Source organism: Diadema antillarum, unplaced genomic scaffold (genome assembly GCF_040938485.1).
Source record: "Diadema antillarum isolate AM-2024a unplaced genomic scaffold, OU_Dant_1.0 scf00000071, whole genome shotgun sequence".
NCBI lineage: Eukaryota > Metazoa > Echinodermata > Echinoidea > Diadematoida > Diadematidae > Diadema > Diadema antillarum.
In genome coordinates, this window is record NW_027270960.1 from 6,283,967 (window position 1) to 6,306,936 (window position 22,970).

Genomic DNA, 22,970 nt, shown 5'->3' on the forward strand with positions numbered 1-22,970 from the left:
ATTATAATTGTTTTTATGTTTGCATTCAATCAGATACAATTTGAATACAAATTTTAAAAAGTACAAAGACAAAGAATAGCAAGTGCAGTGAAATAAATCGATAACAGTACATAAATAGATACACATAGGTGATTGCATTGAGCAATGTAGATACAGAGAAACATAAAATAAAATATACAGTATTTTTCAGTAAACAGCAGAGATCATTGAATGCAGGAGACCACCATCGTAAGCGATTAAGCTTGAAATGGATGAAGGCCTCATAAAAGGACTATCCAACAACACAACTCTCTTGGAGGAAAGTGATCAGGTGGGTGCAGTGCAGTTGCAGGTGTGAGTGCAAGATGCAGTTGAAGGAAGAAAATAGAGATTGCCAAAAAATGGCAATCATTTACCATAAATATTTGTTATCTTGATTGGTTTGGAGAATATGATTGTATCAAATATCGTTTTAGCGAAGCTTTCAAAGAATAATGAGCAGGACTTTATATTGTCCGGGAGATTACTCCAAATGTCCGGACCCGAATGTCTTATAGATTTATGTGTCACTAATAATTTGGGATTCGAAAGATGGAAATTTCTATATATACGAGTAGGGTACGAATATGTTATTAAACGATGATGGAAGTTGATCATGAATATATTTAAACATAATTACTGCTAATTGAAGCCTTATTGCGTCATGGGGGGTGTTTCCATTATCAAATGAATCTTTGCACTGTTAACTGAAATCATCTAGTCTAAAAAGAAAGGAAAAGGAAAGAATGAACTCTTTGAGTACCACGTTCACACGCACAAGTCAGTTTGCATGTTTGGTTCAAACGCACAAACCTGCCCAAACCAATTAATAAATCACCAAATGCCACAGTACATTCCTCTCACATTATAGCTTGCATTACATCGTGGCGATTGAATATCAAGAGGTGTTTCCTTTTGGCTTTGCGAGTGAACAGTAGGTTCTGTCACTGTTTTGTGTGCATAAGTCATGCTTAACCAATATAGGATCTGCTGACGATTTGAAAGAAATATAATCATAGATTTGTCATAAGATTTACATCATAACAAAGCTTGGCATTTTCTCTACAACTTTGCTTGTTGCATATCCAGCGTAAGAAAAATCCTTTATGAAAAGTTGCAAGGATCTGAAAAACTAAAGCATTCCTACGTTGCAATCTCAGATTAATGAGGCACACCGGAGGTTTACACCCGTATGAAAAATGTAATAATAGAAACTCGTAGTCCGTACTATGTCGACACCAGGTGGACAGAGGGTTAACCATTCTTATAGTTCAATACAATTTATTCACACAATTTTGCAACAGATGAGTGATGTTGGAACGATTTAACAATCATTATTTTGTGCAGGAAAGGGGAGGAGTTGGAGATACCTCTTGTAAGCAATTGACCCTAACAGGATGATAAGGAGGAATACTCCGACAAAGCCAATAACAGGACCGACGAATCCTGTGGATGTCAAGACATCACAAACATCAATCATTTCGTGTGATTAGATCTCAGTCATCAATGAATAAACATGCTTCACATTTTCTAGGCATTTCTGGGCCCCATTTCATATAAAGTTGTTATGATGTCAACTCTTGCTGGAATGGCAATTGTCATGGTAACGAGAAGAATCCAGCTTCTTATAGGCTGTTGCTATGGGAAGCTGCTATTCCAGCAAAAGTTGCTCTCCTAACATGTTTTTTTTTTCTTTTATTATGAGGTGGGGTACAGATAGTATTTGTCAGAGTGACCGACGTGTATATCCTATAGTACAACTGTTTAGACAACTTATGGTCAGAATTGAATTTGTAGTCCATAAGGAATTTATTTAGGATAAAGATTTTCGAAAAAGTTTATAACATTTTTATAGGAATTATTTGGCTTTGTTTGCACGCAAAAAGTCTCTATCAAATTTAAGGTAACACATTTGTGTCCCTTGGTTCATTCGCTGCGTTGCTATAAATGAGTACAGCTTTGATAACATTATTCTGATGGCCACTCAATCATAGAGCGGTTTACAACAGTGAAATCATTCTTATGACATGCTTTAAGAAATACATGAAGTGTAGAAATGAGTTGACTGGACTTTTCGTCGACATTTTTAAAAAATAATAATATTTGGTTAATTTTGAATTTTTGAGTCAAGGCGATCAATTTTTATGTATTTGAAATATGAACACAAAAACTTCCCTAAAGATCGTCTGTATCCAAAAAGCTGTATTAGACCTCAATATTGAATATTCAGGCTAATCATTATGAGTGTCTGCTAGAGCGCATCGCAAGATGGCGCTATAACTACTTCAGTGTGGTGGGTACCTAAATTGGAAGAGTTCCAACCTGTGAAGAAATATGTAGGGCAATCGCCACCTCAAAACAGTCTGAATATGAAAAAGCAACATTAAAGGATAAATTGACATTACACTACGCGAAATAGGAAAATTATACTTCATGAAATACCGGGTTTAACTATTGCACTTTGTTAAGATATATCTTTTGTATTTACCTCAGTTAATCTATTTAGAATGTTATGAATATCCTGTGTTTTCAGCTTTGCCTGCTCCACTTGTTTATTTTCTCTGATCTTTATATCATTAAAACTTAATCAAATATTATCTGGCTATGAATCTCCACTTGCATAAGACCCAGAGAGATATTAGTCATTATGATGTTCATAACTGGTGAATAGAATATATTTTAAAGATTTTGTAAGTCCATCACCTCTCACGTTTTTTTTTTTTTGTATTTTTGTTTTTGATAAAATCTTTATTCAGACTGGTGACTGAATCATGTCAAATGTGTACAATTTATGTATGTTTTATCTATATTTTGCACACAACCTTTTGTTGTCCGTTAAACAGTGTATTATAGTTATATTTTGTGTCATTACAATGTAACAATTTCATTTGATTGGTCTGAATAAAGGCTATAGCGTCAAAAAAAGATACCTGTGGTTGTTATAGGTACCGTCTTATACCATGCAGTTTTGTACTACAATATATAGTGTAGCTCCATGGTCATACCACATGAACGCCCGAACATCAACATATTTTCTTTGATGATGACGAGGAGCTGGAGGAAGAGGTAGAGGAGGAGAGAGACAAAGACAATAATATTACCTCCCCGTTCCTCCTCCCCCATACCCCCCTCCCCACCCCCCCCCCCAAAAAAAAAAAAAGAAGAAGAAGAAGATGATGATGATTTACCTGGCAAACCTGACGAATCTCTTTCTGGTGTCGAAACACCGTCGAAACACCGTGAACCAGAAACGAAACGAAACAAACAAACAAACAAATAATCGGCTGGAAAAAACATGCAATCTTCGCGCACACGATACATCCTAGAATTAGTGGTAAATGATCGTGAATGTTTTTTATATGTATTCTCTCTATTCCTATGATTTATTATATCTCCATACCGTGTCGACTGTTAAAAAAAGTATACGACAATCATTTTGAACACGTATTTTCGCTGCTATACATTGTCGATCTGACCATGGTAGGGTCCATTAACTGACGAAGGGCTGGGACCCGACATCTCATTGGTAATAAAAATAGATTAATGCAAATAAGGTGACGTCCATTGGTGTCACATTTAGTAAGCTGAGACTACGTGAAGTTAAAGGAGCTGTGACTTTCAAATGCATTTTGACTTCGTGATAACTTTGTTGACATATTTTATTCAAATTCAAACAAGACTGTCAATTGATGATATTTTTACATAATATAGGACTTATGGACGTTGTCTTGCCAAAGCCGGAGTTGTGCATCTATGACGTACTCAATTTATGTGGATGTTTCACTACCTGCTTATTTTCAGATTCTCCTTAAAACAACAACAACAAAACAAAAGAACAGTACAAAAATGGTAAGTATTCAGTGATAAAGATAAGAATTATAATTAAACATTGTATCGGAAAATGTCAGCACAGTTTTTTTTTTGTTTCGTTTTGCTTTGCTTTGTTTATTCGGTTTTTTTTTCACATACAGGTTGCCTTTAATAAAATTTCTCATCATACTCATGTTTACATTATCAAACAAAACCCTCGCCCGAAAAGAATTATACTTCCTTGTTCGCTCTCAGCCAGACTATCATCTTCAATAGTTTGTTTGTTTCATTTCCATTATGTTATGAGGAGATGGCTGGATAGGTAATATTCAGCTGCAATAGCTGGTCTTCCATGGGGCCCAGTTGGATGTGAGGTGGGACCATTTCACCTGTTAAATAGATGAAGCGGGATCTTTTACGTGTACGAGTTAGTGACCCTCTCACACAAGGGACCCCCATTTTCAGAGTGTTATGCCTCTTACTAGAGGGGACGATATGATTACAGACAACATTGCTCAGTGGGACTCGAGAATCGAATCCGGGTCCTTTTGATCGTGAAGCACTCGCGCTACCGACTGAGCTTACTCACCAATCTTAATCTTCTATGATTCCAATGATTTCTTATAATAAAATGATTCCTTGTGTGTGAAGTGGACTACGGTATACTTACGTTTGCACTGTTCTTTGTAGTCAATACAGCAGTCTTTTGAACGTTCTGAATGTGATGCACATATTGTATCCGAGCAGTCACAACTTGAATTCCCTGTTTGACCACATCGACCTTGACAGGTATCGGTTTTATCTGCGTTTTTAGACGGTTTACATCGTACGACCGATAAAGAACGCAAAAAATAAGCAGTCAATGGCAAAACTTTTGGATTTAGGTTTGTCATTACATGAGAACGATTTTCAGTGCATGGAAAAGTATTTTACTCTTTTACAGTCTAAATTAATTCGATTGCATGAACAATTCATAAACACTACCATTGCTACAACAATTTGTATATCATACTTCTTTTTATGGTTACAGTCTGAAGCATATTGAACAACGCTGACATAGGGTTAGTCTGGCTTCTAGACTGTCTGTTCTTACAACAGGAATGTGAATCACAGAAGAACAGTGTACTTACTCTCACAAATCACGCCAGCGAGGAGGCTGCACTGTGAGGTAGTGGTCACTCCATCGGGAAAGGTGCAATTTGAGAGAATTGTTCCACCTTCAGGAGAAACAAGGCAAATCTGGAACACTTCAGTGGGATGTTTTGCACGCATGTTGGGAGCACAGGCTCACAGACACGAATAAAAGCACAGACACATACATTTTCACATACACACATACCATACATAAATAATGATACACACATAACTGTAGCACCATGCATATATGAAGAGCTTGCTTCCAAAAGGCGCTAAAAGCATCATATTCACTGGATTTAGCGCCTTTTGTTTGAAAGCTCTGCATATACATAAAATATTGTTTAGCCAGGTCCACTCGAGCAAAAAAAAAAAAAGACAGAGCAAAAAAAAAAAAAAAAAAAAATCGCCCCTATAGTCCAAACCGTGCTCAGATCCTGTGCTCCCTGAAAAAGGTCTTTTCCCAAATTTCATCATTTCATTTCACTTCAATCCATTTATATTCATTTTCGACAAAATCATATACAATCATGTACAGTAACAACACATGATTATTTGAACACAAAACGCTTTTAACAATTACATCCGTTAATCATTTTCATAGGATAAAGGTAGTAATTATGTCATAAGCAACAACTTTCATTTGGAATGAATTAAATGTTGTTTCATGTTAGGAGGTTAGAAAATACTAGCGCTTATACTTGCATAATGTATTGCAGTAACAACAGAAACAACAGGGCAAAAAAAAAAGAAGAAGAAGATATAGATATAAGCAACCCTTGCTACTCATTACTAAATGGGAACATAAAAGTGCCCTCTGAATGTAATGCATGCATGCAATCTGAACCCCACCCACCCCATAGACCAGTTACACAGATATATTAGAATAGTAACCCATATTTAGCTATATACCCTTGATATGAGGTGACCACTTCACCGGGTTATGCATCCCGCTCTTTGCAGTGAATGGATGAAGTGGGATCTCTACGTGCATGAGTTGTGACTCTCGGACACACCTTCATTTTTTTCTGTCCTATCCGCGGGGCAGTCAGTGTTTGCCTCTAATTAGAGGGGACGGTATGGTTACACATTCCATTGCTCTATTGGACTCCGGAATCAAGCCTGGGTCCTTTGGATCTCGAGGCCGACCCACTACCGACCAGTACTGACTTAGCCAAATCACCACCCTCATGAATATCGACATATAATAGAGTACGGCATTACCTCACAACAAAGATTTCGTAGTTTGTACACACCACATCTTGAAATTTTCACTGTTTTTCCAAACACAATATGTCCCAATCTGAATCCCTATTATATGTGAGTAATCATTATTTTGAAGTTATTCAGCCAGAAACGACTTTATATATGGTGCTTTTATAGCAGAAAAAAAAATCATCATTTCTTCTTCTTGTTTGTATATTTGGGTTTTTCTTTTTTTTTTGGGGGGGGGGGGGGGGGTGACATCAGGGGGCATTTCATGATGCAGTTTGGTCGGATATTTTTCTCACAAACTGTTACAAGCTACTAAAATCCTTGCCTCTGCTTGGCTGAGACCAAATTTGTCCGACAACTTTGTCGGAGAAAATGCTTCATGAAATGCCCCCCCCCCAACTCTCACATCTGAAAATTAACAATGATAAACATCAGCAATTACTGTTCCCACATGGTTCCAGAACTGCTTTGCAAACTTAGCTAAACTTCACTATTTCTTAACTTCTCTAAATTTTATCAGACTTTGATCAGTATTTCATTGTTGCTCTTGTAAGATTCAGCTCTTCCTCTTCAGATTTACTTCAACTCGAGTAACTGGACTAGAATGACCCATTTATTCGGATAAGAATATGTACATGTATGTTTGATGTGTACTTAGTCTAAGAAAGCCAATGTATGCAAATGGATTTGGGACCTGTAAGAGTGAGAATTTACATAAAATATCACCCAATGTGATGTTGTCGTGCGAGTGATTCGATCAGAGTTACAAACACACACATACACACAAACACACACATACAAACACACACACTCACACACATGTTTATTATCACATTCATGCATAACGAAATTTAAACGAATAAAAACGTTTAAATTCATTGTATAATTAACAAGTACAGAAATTTCACGAATTACATAATTTAGCATACTACCTGTCTTAAGATATTTATCCTTATCTTTGATAGTGAAATGTTTAGTTGATGTAATCAGCTAAGTAGTCTCATGACACAAACATGGAATTTAGACCTGGGGTCGTACCGTGTGACTTACCAGTCTTACACGTGGCATATGAAGCTAGGATGGGAAGACTTGCGCCGATGCCCAGAGGTGCATTATCATATGCAGGGTAGTCAGTGCTTTTTGATTTTCCGTCATAACCCAACATGGCACAAGTAGCTCCAGCTTCGATATCTGTCCAGTTACGACTTGTGCAAAGGTAACCAACGTCTCGTCTTGAAGACCCCTTGTGTATGGCGGTCACAACAAGTAGTCCGTGGTTTCTGCCTACTTTCTTGATTCGAATACCTGGCGAGCGTCAGAGATTAATCAGTGCAACCAATCCTTAGAATCAATTAATAAATCTAACATTCACGTATGCATGGATTTGCCTATTTCATGCATCTTAAAAAACTAAAAATGATTCACAAGCTTTCGGGAAGGTAGAACTTACTGTTTAGTCTTATCAGAATTTCTACCTACGATCTGTACTGAGCTGTTTATTTTACATTTATTGCAGCATTCATACAAATGTCGGATGTATGCCTTTATTTGGATAGGAGCAATTCTTGACATTTAAATATACAATAATCAGAATAAACTTGTTTTGTGTTTATCTATTCTATTCCCTCATGCATCAAACAAATTAATCTCGTCAAATTGATCTTTGTGGCTACTTCATTTACAGCCAAGAACAAGAAGAAGACTATAATCCTGTGTAACACAAAATGACAGATGATTGAATCATTTTTTTTTTCATTCAGAATTCTAACCACTCAGTCTCAACATAATTATTTTCACCAATATCAAGATACCTTTATACGAAATATCCGAGCAGAATAAGAATAAGGAGTCGCAATCACGGAAAAAAAAAAGAATATTATGAGAGGTTATTGGTTTCTTCATAATCCGAATTTAAGACATACATTTTCTTTCTCGAGGGAATAAAATCTGAAATACAATACTAAGTGCAGTAGTTACTATCTACATTGGAGTAAACTTTACCAAATGCAGTAGGTTCGTACATAGAGTGTATGCCGTTTTAAATTAGAATAGATAACAGTTGTTCTTTTCTTGCTTTTTAAACTGATGAATAATAGTCCATAATTCAGATATATGAAATGAGTTTTCATGGGATACAGTCACTGAGATTCACAAGAAGCTATACCCCACCTTACACATATACATACACATACGCGTACACACACACACACACACACACACACACACACACATTCATAATTGGTTATGTCACATAACAATAGACATGACAACCGTTACAAAACGTTTACTGCAACCATAGAGCAAGATGAATAAAATGATACATACCACTGCAAAGCTGGAGAAAATCAGAGCAGCAATCTCCTTTAGCTGCACATGCGTAATTGCACTGACATGGTTCGTTCCTATCAAAAAGATATCCACACTTCTCCGCGCACGAGGCTTGTCCATTCCCGGATATAGTGGTGGCTGAAATACAACAAACCGAAGTTATATAGTTCAAAATGTTTTCATAGACTCATTTAGGTACAACAGAATGCGAAAAACACTTACTGAAAGTACTAATAGTTTGTAATCGTCCTATAGAATGTATTCTTTATGGTTAGAAATGTGTTTTATATGCAGTTTACGGCAGTGATTAAGACCAGAAAGTAAATTACACATACCATGACATGTCCTGAGATATATGAGTGCGGTTACCGTAGATTAAAAACATGCACACACGTTGAACGGCTCTTGTTGATTCTCCGCTTGCTCACGATCTCGAGGCTCCGTTTTCTGCATCGTGGTCGTTTGTGTACATATAGTACTCGGAATGCGACAATATGAATAAGGAACCTTTACATTCGTAACTATGCTACATACAGTTACGAAGGCCCTACGTTGTGTCATACGAATACGATACAGGAAAATAAACGGTACATAAATCATGATATCATGACATATTAGGCTATCCTTTAAGAAAATTAGTACGCGGCAGTCTACATGATGTGCTCATTAATTAATTACTGCCAGGTCATTGTATGGTATGAGTAAAGTCTCCACACCTATAAGACACTTTCCCTGGACGTGCAGGTCGCTGGAATCCGACAGACATGAATAAGTTTACTTGTTTGTTTGTTTTGTTTTGTTTTTTTTTTTTTGGGGGGGGGGTGCTTTCATTCATTATTTTAGGGACATCATTTCTTTTTTTGAGTGCTTATATACTTTGGTCCTTATGTATAGTCTCCACACAAAGGTGTTTTCTTTGCTGAACAGTACGAGATTGAATAACACGAGGAAGTAAATGACAATTTTCAGTAGGCCTATAGTTCCTTATTAGCAATTAATTGATCATTATTTTCATTACCTGGAATTGACGATGTCATGGGGGGCCCATTCCCTGGTCTGTGGTTGTTTTTGCCGCCAGCTGGAATACGACAAACATTAATAGAAAGCCTGCATATTCTTCACTGCACTTACATGTATTGTTATCAGCTGGTCAGAAAATAGTGCCGAATCAAATCACTGCTTACAGATTTCTGAATTGTAGTGATGTCGTGCCATGCAAGGTTGATAGCTCATTTTGTATCTGGTTGTTCATCATGCTACGTGTAAGTTAAATGTTTAAAAGGCCTCAAGTACAACTGGACAAATCGAAAGTGCGATGCTTCAAAAGGATGTGACTGACAGAGTACGTTGTAGGTGTCGTGTGGTGACGGCTCTAAGAGATTAAATGGTTAGAGTTCTGTTTTAAATGACCATATGTTTGTTGTTCGTTTGTCTGTGCACATGTTTGTTTGGATCCATCTTAATGTTAAAGGGATCGTATAGTTTTGGTTGAGACTTAACTTCAGGTTTCTAACATTTTTTGGTGAGATAACGAGAAACCTTGTATGAAAATACATGAAAGAGCATGTAATTCCGAGAGGAATTCAACATTTATTTCATGAAAATTGGTTTTGAAATGGCCAAGATACCCAAAAGAGAGCAATCCTAATTAAAGGTGGGGCCCCCTTTTATTATGATCGCTTCGTTTTACTTTGTTTTTGGATGTCTCAGCCATTCCAAAACCGATTTTCATCAAATAAATTTTGGATTCCTCTTATCGGAGAATGGTTTGCTCTGTCCTATTTTTTAGTGCATTCTTGGTCTCTCGCAAAAAGGTTAAAAGCCCAATCCTCATCTCCACCAATACTGTACCATCCCTTTAATGTTAAAATGCTAAACAACCATGGAGACATTAAGAGGCTCAATCACTGACAAGGACAAATATACCTCTGTGGTTACAAGAATTATTTCATTTATTTCATTTATCAAGTTTTCACACAAATTACATTCGAGCATTGAGAATTAAGGGTTTCTGGGACGAACACTGATCTCTAAGGCTTTCTATAGCTCAGTCGGTAGAGCACCGGGCTAGCAATGCGGAGGTCCGGATGGAATCCCATTTTCTATACTCAGTTTTCCACTAACAAATTATATTTGTGACATAGTACATCAATGCTTATAACAAACGTTGAAAAATACAGTATGAACAGACTAAACATTGGATTAGACAACCCTGCACACTGCCACTGGTCCGACAGTCCCTGACCGGCAAAGATTTCATGATACAGAATGAATCCAAAATCAGTTTAGAGTATGCCAGATTAATATTGAAAAAAAAAATGTGCTGGGGAACGTACAAAAAAGCTGGGAGATGGGAGAGACAGTACATTGAGTTATATCAGATTTCAAAATTTCCTTGTGTTTATGAATATATACATGTGTGCGTGCTTGTAGAGTTATGACGTACTTTAGTCATACATTGGACACAGCCCTTGAAGTATATATTTATTGTGATTTGAGACTAGACTGATGGACACCATCTTGAAGACAATATCAAAATCTATTAAAATCTCATATTCGTAGCTACCTACTATTATTGCCTACAATAGTCAGCACGACAGATATCCTTGTTATCAGGGTTATCATCTACAGTCGTTAATAATTCCCTTCGTGCTAATCTCTAATCTTTATGACCTGAATTAAGAGCTCTTTTAATCAATTTGTGTTATGCTGGCATTGTTATTCACTTAGTTATTGATTTTTTTTTCTCCGTCTACCAAAGTGCCTTCAGCAATATCCTCAGTTGCTAAAGAGAGAGAGGAAAAAAATAACGTTCTTGAGACAGAAGAAACCGTATGCACCGGTAAAAGATAAACCGGTAAACATTCCAAAGGGGTTGACTTACACCAGTATATTCGCCAAATGATAAGAAAGTATTTAGGCTAAGGGAATTTCCTCGGGGCTTATATGTTTCATGGGTTGTAATTATTACGTCTGCATCAAAGAATGTACCGAGATTGATAAGGATTCCCTGACTTACCGTACGAAATTCTGAAAAGCAGTGAGTTGATGACCAAGATAGCAGCCAGCTTTGTCGGGTGTAATGCCGTGACCATTTTTGCCAACATGGGGTCACCACTGTCCTGTAGTCAGACGATCTTACTGAGTGCTATCAGTGTATTATCAGGTACGCTAGTCAACCTGCGATCTCTATCAGAGTATAATCCGTGTGTTATTTTCTCCTCTGTACGTGCGATGAACATCCTGGTAACTCTGCATCGTGGCAGGAAGCGTACTTCCTTTCATTTCTAGGTGTATTTACTTTAATAATAATAATAATAATACAGTGTACTTATAATGCGCCAGTTCCACATAGTTAAAGGGATAGTACAGTTTTGGTGGAGATGAGAATTGGGTTTTTAACTTTTTGCGAGATACCAAGAAAACACTTATGATATATTACAGAACATACCATTTTAAGAGGAATTCAAAGTTTATTTGATGAAAATCGGGTTTGGAATGACTGAAACATCACAAAACAAAGTAAAACAAAGCGATCGTAATAAAGTGTGGGTCCCACACTTTATTAGAATCGTTCTTTTTTGATATCTCAGCCATTTCAAAACCAATTTTCATCAAATAAACATTGAATTCCTCATAGAATTACATGCTCTTTCATATTTCATAAGAAGTTTCTCATTATTTCAACAAAAAATGTTAGAAACCTGAAAATAGGTCTCAACCGAAACTGTACGATCCCTTTAACGTGCTCAAGGCGCAGTAGAAGAAGTAAGTTATGAAAAAAAAAATCCTTACACAAACATGCACATGAAAATGAAAATGAACTTTATTTACTTTTTATGGTTGTTGTCGTTGCTGTTGATGTTATGATTCTATCAATGCAAGGGGGAAAACCCTGCCAGGACAGAAAACTGATTGTGGCTAGGTATCTCATGTTTTACCTAAATCAGTTTCTCAATATCTCCCAAATACTTCGTTCTGTCATTTTAACTTTGGTCAAAGATGAAAAAAAAAATGTCACGTATTTTGCGTCTACCTATTTCACAGTTACTATACCATAGCCATATAGACCTTTTTGTGGCATTGGTTTCATTTGCAAAATAGCTGAAAAATGCAATATCTTATGTGTTAAAAAAACCCCACAAAAAACATGAAGACAACACCAACCCATCTAGTTTGCATAACTAAGGTCCGAATTCACGAAGGTGGTACAAATGAAACCATGGTTTAAACCATGGACAAAAACCATGGAGCGCCCAGTGTCGCATGGAATATTTCGTTACGAAATCAGTCATTTCGCTCGATGAAACGATTATTTTGTAACGAAATGACAACATTTTGTAACTAAATGAACATTTCGTCCATGAAATGATAATTTCGTTAACAAAACGGTCATTTTGTCGACGAAATGACCAATTTCGTAGCGAAATATTCCGTGTGACACTTGGCGCTTCATGGTTTTTGCCCATGGTTTAAACCATGGTTTCATTTGTACCACCTTCGTGATTTCGGGCCTACCAGTGTAAGTGTTTATGGCATATTGGACTATTTTGTGAGAACATGAGAAAGTTCTAGATGTTTAAGTGACTTTACTCTTCTTTTTTTTTCCAAGCTCAGTTAGAACACAGACACGAGACCGAAGCAATAGCTTTTGATCCTGTATCTATCTCATTTTTAGAATCGGATTCATGTATGTGTAACCAAATAGGCATGACCTGCTGTTCAATTATAAACAGTAACAGTTCAGGCTCTAAATGATATAGGTTGGCTGTTGGAATTAGCGCTATCTCATTAAGCACGTTAAGGACACAATTTACCTCCTCATGTTTTATGGGTAAACACTCACAGCTCAGAAACACGATCTTCATATCAGATTACAAAAGATACATCAAAATCAAAAGTGTCTCTGCATCCACTCACACCTTCCACAAATACCATAAATAATGGAAACTAGATTCTACGGAAATATCATAATATCCCATTCCAAGTGCAGTATTTGCGTATTTCTAACTTAACATAGCAATTTAACAAGGAAGTACTGGCAGTTGGAAACTACATTGTGGGGATGCTGTGGCATAGTGGATAAGAATCCCGACTCCCGATCGGAGGACCCGAGTTCGAATCCCGCCCAGTGCTTACGTCCTTGGACAAGATGTTTTTACCCACTGTGTCCCTCTCGACCCAGGTGTATAAATGGGTACCTGGCAACGCTAGGGTAATAATAATAGCAGGGCCCTCTGGTAGAGCAGTGGCAACACTGAAGAGGCTACCCTGGGTAAATAAGAGCTTATTATTATTATTATTATTATATTTTGAAGAGTATTTGCCTTCATTGAAGAAGATAAGGGAAATGAGTACTTTTCATTGAAAACCATCTGGTAGATTTATGCTTCTTTTTCCTTTAGGCCCTGTACAGTTGTTTTATTATGACATAGTGACCTGTTGTATTTTTCCGTAAGCACAAACATATAGAAATACAGCATGATTATTCAATCCTTTTGAAAAGTTTATCAAAATTTATTCAGACTTCGGTGATGTGTTCTACTAATTTTGAGCATTCACGGAATTGCAACCCTGTTTGCGTATTAGTTTCAGAGAGACCCAGAGAATGCCCCCCCCCCCCCCCGCTCTTGGAGGGGGTGATCCCCTCTGATATTTAAGGAAAAAATGGTAGAAGAAGAAAAATTGTGATCGTATCAATTTCAGTTTATTATGACGTTCGCATACCCGTGTGCGTTTAGCAACCTTGTGGTGTCAGGTTGGCTCGTATTTGACATAATAATAATAGGAGCAAGCCCTTTTTTTTTTATCAAAACACATTTACCATTTCGCTAAGTATCGCTGCAAGGAATGAAATTTTGCGGCATACGGACAAATGATAATTTTTTTGGAATTTAGAATGATTTTTTTCCAACCCAGCCCCCACCCACCTTCGAAGCTGTGTTTTACGTGCTTTACTATACACTATGCCCCCCCCCCCAAGAAAAATACAATCAGGTTTTCACTTGATAACTTCCAACATGAATAATTTGTCCAAATGCTATTTCAGGGTCTTAAAATGTAACATCGTAACTATATTTTGCAGAAAATCCCATTCAATTTGGTTAAGTAGTCACAGAGAAATGTGAATAATTGTGAAGCATGTAATGGGTCTGATTCTTCCAAGTTTAGCACTTGGATGCTTTTGGATATGCATATTAATCAGTGAACACAATAGGCAGAACTTTAAGGGAAGGGATTCCTGACATGCTTTACAAATAATTATCTTCATTTCTCTCTGACCACTGATGCAAATTGGATTGGGTTTTCTGCAAGATGTTGGTAATAAGTCATAGTTTTATACTCTGAAATTGTATTTGGATTTACTCACTGTTTGAACGTTATTATTGTGGAGAGTTCCGTTGTATTTTTTTTTTTTTTGGGGGGGGGGGGACAGACGATTTTGGCTTCCCGATTCCGTGCTCTGTCAGTCGACCTCTTTCGTGCGCTGTTCAAATGGCCCCGTTCTCACTCATTATGTAGCCTACGCAGTAGCAATAGTGAGCGCTTACTGTATTACAAAAAGAACCTCTTCGATGTTTACTAGGTTTCATGAAGAACTCTTGAGCCATTTTAAAGATTTGGATACAAAAGTGATATGTTAGTTTCTTTTTTTTTTTCTTGATCTTTAACATTTGACCTTTGATCCCATGGCACAAAACTTTCCCTGGAGAGTCTTTATCTGGTATAACATGTACACAGTAGGATTCATTACTAAAATATAAGATAATCAGATACATGGGGGAAATAGTGTTTTTTTTTTCCATTTCACCTTCACTTTTCACACTTTTTCACTTTTCACGTCGCCTACTTCATACACCCAAAAGTTACACACTTACGTATGTAGCCTACATGCTTAATTTGTACTCTTCAACAGTTACAAAGTTACGCTGTCCACAGAAATGATTACGGATGGAAGACTGGACGGATAACCCGGATACCCAATGCCTCCATTTTGTGTAGAACATCTCTCCCTCCCCCTGACTCACACACACATCACATAAAGCAAAAACACGTGGAACACACAAATAAATGAATGATTGTAATGACAAACATATTAACCACATAAGGAAAGGCTTTCATTCTGCAATCTCTCTCATCTATCAATAGTTAAGATAAGTCCAACTCTCTTGTAATGTCGACAGTGATATTAACGGGAGATTCCCATCTGAAGAACCCTTCCGTGAAGACGAGTGCATGCCATTGGTTCGACACCCTCGAATCAAACGGGCCATAACTTCGACACTAAGCAACAAAGCCCTCGAGACCGACAGATAGAGCCCCTTGATGTAGTGAGTCTTTTTATGCCTATACTGCCAAACTCGTGGGTCTTTTTATGCCTATAATGTCAAACTCGTGGGCCTTGTTTGCCTTGTGTCAAACACGGAAAGTGAAAAGGTCGCGGCCGGGCTCGGCAGCGGCCGAGCCCGGCCTTCATTTCGCTGTAAACGCTCAAAAGGCCAAATGCGGTACCAAAATTGGCCGCGCATTTGGCCAAGCTCTGGAGGTAGTATCGGCCGCTGCTCAACCGCGGCCAAGCCCGGCCTTTTCTCACTGTAAACGCAAACTGGGCCAAATGCGGTGCCTTAGTCTGGCTTCCAGATCCTCTTCCTCGTACTATTTCGCTATTCAAGATATTGACGCCCTCAACGTCGAAAACTAGTATGATTGAAGGTGGTTTTGGTCTTTGCCTTCTGCAAAGGCGGCGGTTTCGTCGCGGGGCGACGACTTTCGTCGCCGCAGAGTCCAGTTGGCAAAGGGTCTGGAAACCAGACTCTACCAAATTGCGACCGGCGCGCTCCCAATAATAGTCGTTTGTTTTACAAGCAGAGAGCCACTACGACAAAATATTGAAAGGTTTGAATTAAGAGCCCGGGCCGAGCCCGGCACTGTAAACGGACAAAATTGCGAGGCCGAGTACCGCAATTGAGGCCGGGCTCGGCCGCGGCTCGGGTCGGCCCGGTACTGTAAACGGGGTCAAACTCATAGGTGGTATGACTCATGGACTTTTTTTTTTTAATGTCGAACTCATGGACTTTACGATTCGTGGGTTTCGGTCTCGTGGGATGACCCTGTTAGAGGAAACCAAAACGTAAAAAGCAATGTGGATTGAGAGAAAACATGAAATATAACATTATTAGAACGCATCAGTGAAAGTTAGAGGTAAATCGCACAATCGCTGCAAACGTTATCAAATAGATTTTTAAAGTTAAGGTGTTGTAATGACTAAATAAGGAGACTACTTCAGTATATTACATTATGTGTCGACAATAATATAAAGTAAATATACAGAAAATTCAAAACACTTTAACTTTTCTACCTTAGTGAAAGAGCGATTGACTTAACTCTTTCAGAAATCAGGGGGAATGATATTACCCTTAGCATATCATTACGTGAATATGAAGTCGATGGAAAGTGTAGTTTTCATGAAAATATATTTTTTTTGGTGGAATTCTCCTTTTATTTCCTTCATATTGTTGTCCACACATGACGTCATAACCAGCGGTTCCAACCCCAAAACTTAAAAAATTCATAACTTTTGCATGAATTGCCCAATTTTCGTCAAGCTGTCACTGATGTGTTCTACTAATGTTGCTGCTTTCACTCATTCCATATTTCTCTTTGGGTTTTGGTTTCCTTTAATATGTTTAAAGGTTCTGTTAACCTTTGGGAGCAGTGATTTTAAAAAGTGTTCAAGATATCACATTCCATGCATATTTGTAGGTCTGTTGTACCACATACTTGAAAACATCCTATTATTTAGAATTTTTGCAATAAAACATCAAATAAAAGGAGATATCAGCATTTTTCTTAAGAACCATAACTTTAGACGGTATAATCTGGAAACATTTTTATTATAAGAATTGTTCACATTTTGTATGTTTAACAATACCCAAGATTGATTTTACTGATTTGAATTTTTACAGTGATTGTTTCTATCCCTAACTCACATCTCAGAACTATCTTAAAGCACTAAACCTGGGGTTTTGTTTCATCTGCAAATAGTAAATTATGCCTTTAAGACACTTTTATGAATTTCGTGCGTGCTCTGAACTGGCGAGCGGAGAACTGACACACTATTCTCTCCGAAGTGCACAGAGCGTTTCCTATTATATGATTTGCGGTTTTATTCTTTCAGCGAGCATTCAAGCAGTTTCCCCTTTAAATCAACGTGAGAAAAACGACAGGAATGCCGAATGGTCTTCGCGATAACCCTCTCTAAAATGAAGTGTGGAGTGTTTGTATTCTCGCTGGTCTTGCACCTTCTTCCCCTCAGAGTATCGACGGGTAAGTTGCAGTCATGTACGTTCACAAAATTGTAGTATTTGCCGCTCTTAAACCAACAAGGCTTGGGTAAATTTGCGCGGGAATTGTCCTCTCGACCTTCATATACGAGGGCGATTCTGACTTTTACTTTCTCTAATCTCTACATAATTTCGAAAAATGTTACACTGACTTGATTGAACTGATAAACTCTCAATAAAATGAATAAAGATCCCCTATCCACTCCCCGTTGGTCCACCTCCTTAAACTTAAATAGTATTGAACACAGTGAAAACGCACACTCGGATCAAGAGGTGATAGATCTACACGATTTATCCATTCACAGTGTCCCTGAATATTTAGATTTACAGGATTTATCCATCCCCATTGGCCCTGAATATTCATCTTTCATTTATTTTGCTTTAAATTTTGTAAGTATTCCACAAAAAGTGGTGGATACCATCGACCTTTGACATGATAATAAATATTGTGTCCTTCCTCATGTCAATTACTCTCGTATTTATCAGCAAAGAAAACACTTGTTTATAGGAAGATCCCTTCTGTAAACAATACATCTACTCTCAGCTCTTTTTCTTCTCTCTAGTATGTACCAATATAGAGATACATACTAATATATTATGAACTCTCCGGATGTGGTTAAGCCGATGAAAGAATGTTGAAAATGCCTGGAGCAAGGATGGTCGCATAATTGTGCTGTTGAAAGAAAACAAGAAGGTGACAAAAGTGACCCACAATGAAAAAGAAATAAAGTCATAGTAATTTATGATATATATGCGTAACATGATTCGTGACAAGTGATAATGTACTGTACAATCTATCTATTGTCACCTAAAACGTATTGCAGTTATATATAGTGTGATTGTATAATATTTCTTTTTTCCCTAATGTTTGCACACTGACTGGTTTTTAAGACACATGACATTTTGTATAACTCTTATGTGTGAGTGTCTTCATCTCTATACATCACTTGTTTTGTTTTAGTTGTGTTTTTTCGCATGTACAGATTAAGTCCAGGGATATATGTTTAGACTTGTTTGATGTCAATGTTCACCTATCGTCACTTACGTGTCACTTGTAGAAGGCAGATTCCTGGTGATCATAATCAAGAATGTATTAACTGTTTACAAGAAAGTATTGAAAATGCAAATCCCATGTTTGACAGCTTTTAAGCTCCTTACTGAGGACGTAAATTACATCTTGCCCAATGAGTATGGTAATGCTGTCAATGATTTGTTTGCAAGTATAAATCCGAAAGTTTTATCTATTGTGCATTTCAACTGTCGAAGTATTAAGAAAAGTTGAGAAAATTTGACCACTGCTTTTGTCAGTATATCACAGAGACTTCGCTGTGCAATCATGAATCATTTACAATACCTGGCTACACATTTATTGGATCAGGTAGGAAAAACAAGTGAGGAGGAGGAGTTGCATGTATGATACAGAGTAGTATTCGATACAAGAGACGGGGGGATCTGGACATTTTTACTGATCTTGTTGCCGAAATACAGTGCAATCATGTAAATGCAATTGTCATGGTTTATAGACCTCCTGGACAAAATGTCATTGAATTTATGCATTTATCGGAGGCATTTCTTGCCAAGTTAACTCGTGAAAGAAAAATATGTTATTTGATCGGGGATTTTAATATTGACCTACTGAGGTCTTCTTCTAACTCACTTCGAAATCATCTTTTTTATTAGGTACTTTTTCATTTCTTCTGCTGATATTTAAACCATCCGGAATTACCGCAAGTACTGCAACATTGATTGATAATATATTTACAAACGACGCAAAAAATGTAATGAAAATGGGTATTATTATGGCTGATGTGAGTGATAATTTTTGGTATTTTTACAATCGTTGATCATCAAATCTGTCCAAGTTTGAATGTAAAGCCTAAAGTATATAAGAGAATAATAACTGAAGAAAATATATGCAAATTTCAATCAAGGCTTATCGATATGAGTTGGCAAACAGCGTATAGAAATATGGTAAACAGTGCAATTCGCTTTAGAAAAAGAGGTATTATAGTAGTATGTTTGAGAATGTGCGGAATGATATATGAAAGGTACATGGCGATTGATAAATACTGAATTGAATAGAACTAGGATAGATGTGCAAAACCTGTGAATTAAACATGATGAAGAAGTTATATTTGATCCTCAAACTGTTGCCAATACATTCAATATATTTTTGAAAGTAATATAGGGTCCAAAATTGAACACAGTTTACCTGAACCTGACACAAATTCTATGCAATTATTGCCACATATATCATTCGCGCATTTTTTTTTCTTACAGCCTAACCATAAAGACGAAATAGTTAAGATTGTTAGGGAATTGAAGAAAAATGAGAGTCATGGATTTGATGACATCGATCCTTCGGTTGTAAAGAAGTCAATATACTATTTTGAAAGATCATTGTTTCATTCATTTAATTTTTCTATAGAAAAGGGTATATTTCCAGATAATTTAAATGTAGCTAAAGTTATACCAATATATAAAAAACTAGAGAAGAGTGTTCTATCAAATTATAGACCAATTTCTATTTTATCTGTGTTTTCTAGAATATTTTAAAAAATTAGTTCATTCTCGTCTTCTGTCTTATCTCTTTCAAAATGATATAATATTCAACAAACAATTTGGATTTCGACAAAAATACTCCACTTATATGACATTATTAGATTTTATTGACAAAATCACAACTTCCATTGAGAATTAAAACCTGTTAGTACTAGGATTTTTTTTTTTGATTTGTCGAACGCTTTTCACTGCATTGACCACACTATATTGTTGAGCAAACCGCAGTTTTATGAAATAAGAGGTACAGCTTTCAATTGGTTTAAGAGTTATCTTTCAAATCGTGTGTGATGTGTAACATATAATGGTTTTTCTTCTCCCCGTGTGACTGTAGATATCGGTGTACCTCAGGGGTCAGTTTTAGGTCCATTACTTTTTATTCTTTACATAAATGACTTACAGTATGCTAGCAAATATTTGCAGTTGATCTCATATGCAGATGATACTATTATTCTTTTATTTCATGTAAAGATATACAAAGAATCAGTGCAATCTTAGGTTGCGAACTAGAGAAAGTTAAAAGGACTGTACAGTACTGGTTGAGGTGAGGGATTCATGTTTTGAACATTCCTAAGTGAGATAATGACAAACCTCTTATGAAATATGAAAGAGCATGTAATTCTAAGAAGGATTCAACATTTATTTGATGAAAATAGGTTTTCAAATGACTGAGATATCCAAAAAAGTGATAATAATAAAAGCCACAACTTAATTAGAATCTCTTTGTTTCACCTTGTTTTTGGATATCTCAGCCATTTCAAAACCGATTTTCATCAAATAAACTTTTGATACCCCTTAGAAATTGCATGCCTTTTGACATCTCATAGAGTGGTTTCTGAATATCTCGCAAAACGTTAAAAGCTAAATCCTCGCCTTGACCAGAACTGTACACACCCTTTAATCAGTGGTTCATAGCCAATAAAATGAAATTAAATGCAGACAAAACATCATGTATGATATTTAGACCGAGAAATAAAGTAGCAGGTATTGACGGTTTTAATGTTAAGATTGCTGATTTTAAAATTCCAGTTGTTTGTTTTGCCAAATTTCTTGAGTCATCATTGATGATCACTTCACATGGAGATATCATGTCAATGAATTAGTATGCTGTAAAGTTTTCAGAACAGTAGGTGCAATCAATAGTATACGTACAATCGTACCTTCTGAAATTCTTGTAAAGATATATCACACTTTGATTATGCCTCATTTATCTTACTGTAACATAATTTTATGGGGAAATTGTGCAAAGTATCTCTTAGAGCGCATTTTTATCTTACAAGAGTGTGCAATCCGTATGATTAGTGATAAACCATTTTTTAGCCACACGGGTCCTTTATTCAAAGAACATAACTTATTGACGATTTTTGATATGAACAAATTCTTTCTCGCTGTTTTCACGTACACATATATGAACAACATTTTGCCAAAATTTCTTGATACTTCCTTCATCCAAAATAACAATAATTACAATACTAGACAGATGAATAGATAATGTGTATCCCAAATTTTAAATATTGCGTTTCAAGATACACTGTGGTCTTTCAAATATACGGGACCTGTTTTATGGAATGATTTGCCAAATGTAATAACGTTGTCTACTAGACTTCCAATATCTAAAAGAAGTTACAAATTATTTCTTGTTCATAAAGATATACTATAAATTTCAAGTTTTATTCAGTTTAAAGCACAACACTTTGGTGACTCTTACCTTCTTATACATGTATGTAATGTGTTCTTTCTGTAGTATAGTTTTCCTGTATGTATTGCATAAATGTAATTATATAACGCCTGAAGAGATCCTTGTCATTTGATTTGTTGTTTGACATTGATCATGCGGCCCATTTCACTATCACGTCATCGTGCGTGCAATTGTGGCTCCATTTACCGTGCAATTTTGGATCCACACGATTTGCTCCATTGCGGGCTCGCTGAGAGCCCGGCACACTGCGCGTGTCAAACGCGCTTGCGTTTACAGTGTGTGTATATTCGGTGAAAGATGAAATATTCTGTCCATTGCACTCATAAACATTCATTATTTGTATACTATTTTAGCAGTAATAGAATAGAATAGAATAGAATAGAATAGAATAGAATAGAATAGAATAGAAAGACCAATGGTCTATATTGATCCCCCAACAAACTGAAATAATTGCTTTTATGTTCTGTTTGTCTGTTGTGGAATTGCTATAAGTTGAACATTTTCCTATATAGTTCCAATGTTCTACTGTGTATGTGTTGTTCCTGTATTCCTTGTAAATGCTTTTTATCGGAATTTGGAAATAAATGAAATGAAATGAAATAAAAAAAAAATCACGCAGATCTTTATCAAACTGTTGTTACATTCAGTTATTTAAAAAAGTGAATGCTTGTGATTAGGGAGGTGTTGATAGGGCCTATATACAGTTACGAATACTAGTATGCATTCTTTTTTTTCATTCCGTGTTATTCACGTTTGTCGCAGCGTCCTGTACTTTCGAGTGTATATCACTGTCGTACTGCAAAGATCAAGTGAAAGTGCTGAACTTTACTTCTTCCTCCATACCTCGGGAGTGGTTCAAGTTG

At 36.6% G+C, this 22,970-nt stretch overlaps 1 long non-coding RNA gene across 1 annotated transcript; it reads right to left on the bottom strand.

The window, feature by feature from the left end:
- Positions 1-8,571: 8,571 nt before the first annotated feature.
- LOC139716905 (uncharacterized) lies at positions 8,572-11,663 on the bottom strand. Its single transcript, XR_011709929.1, has 3 exons — positions 11,525-11,663; positions 9,524-9,583; positions 8,572-8,643 (listed from the first exon to the last, which is right to left on the bottom strand). It is a non-coding gene; the product is annotated as an uncharacterized lncRNA (long non-coding RNA).
- Between the last annotated feature and the right edge of the window lie 11,307 nt (positions 11,664-22,970).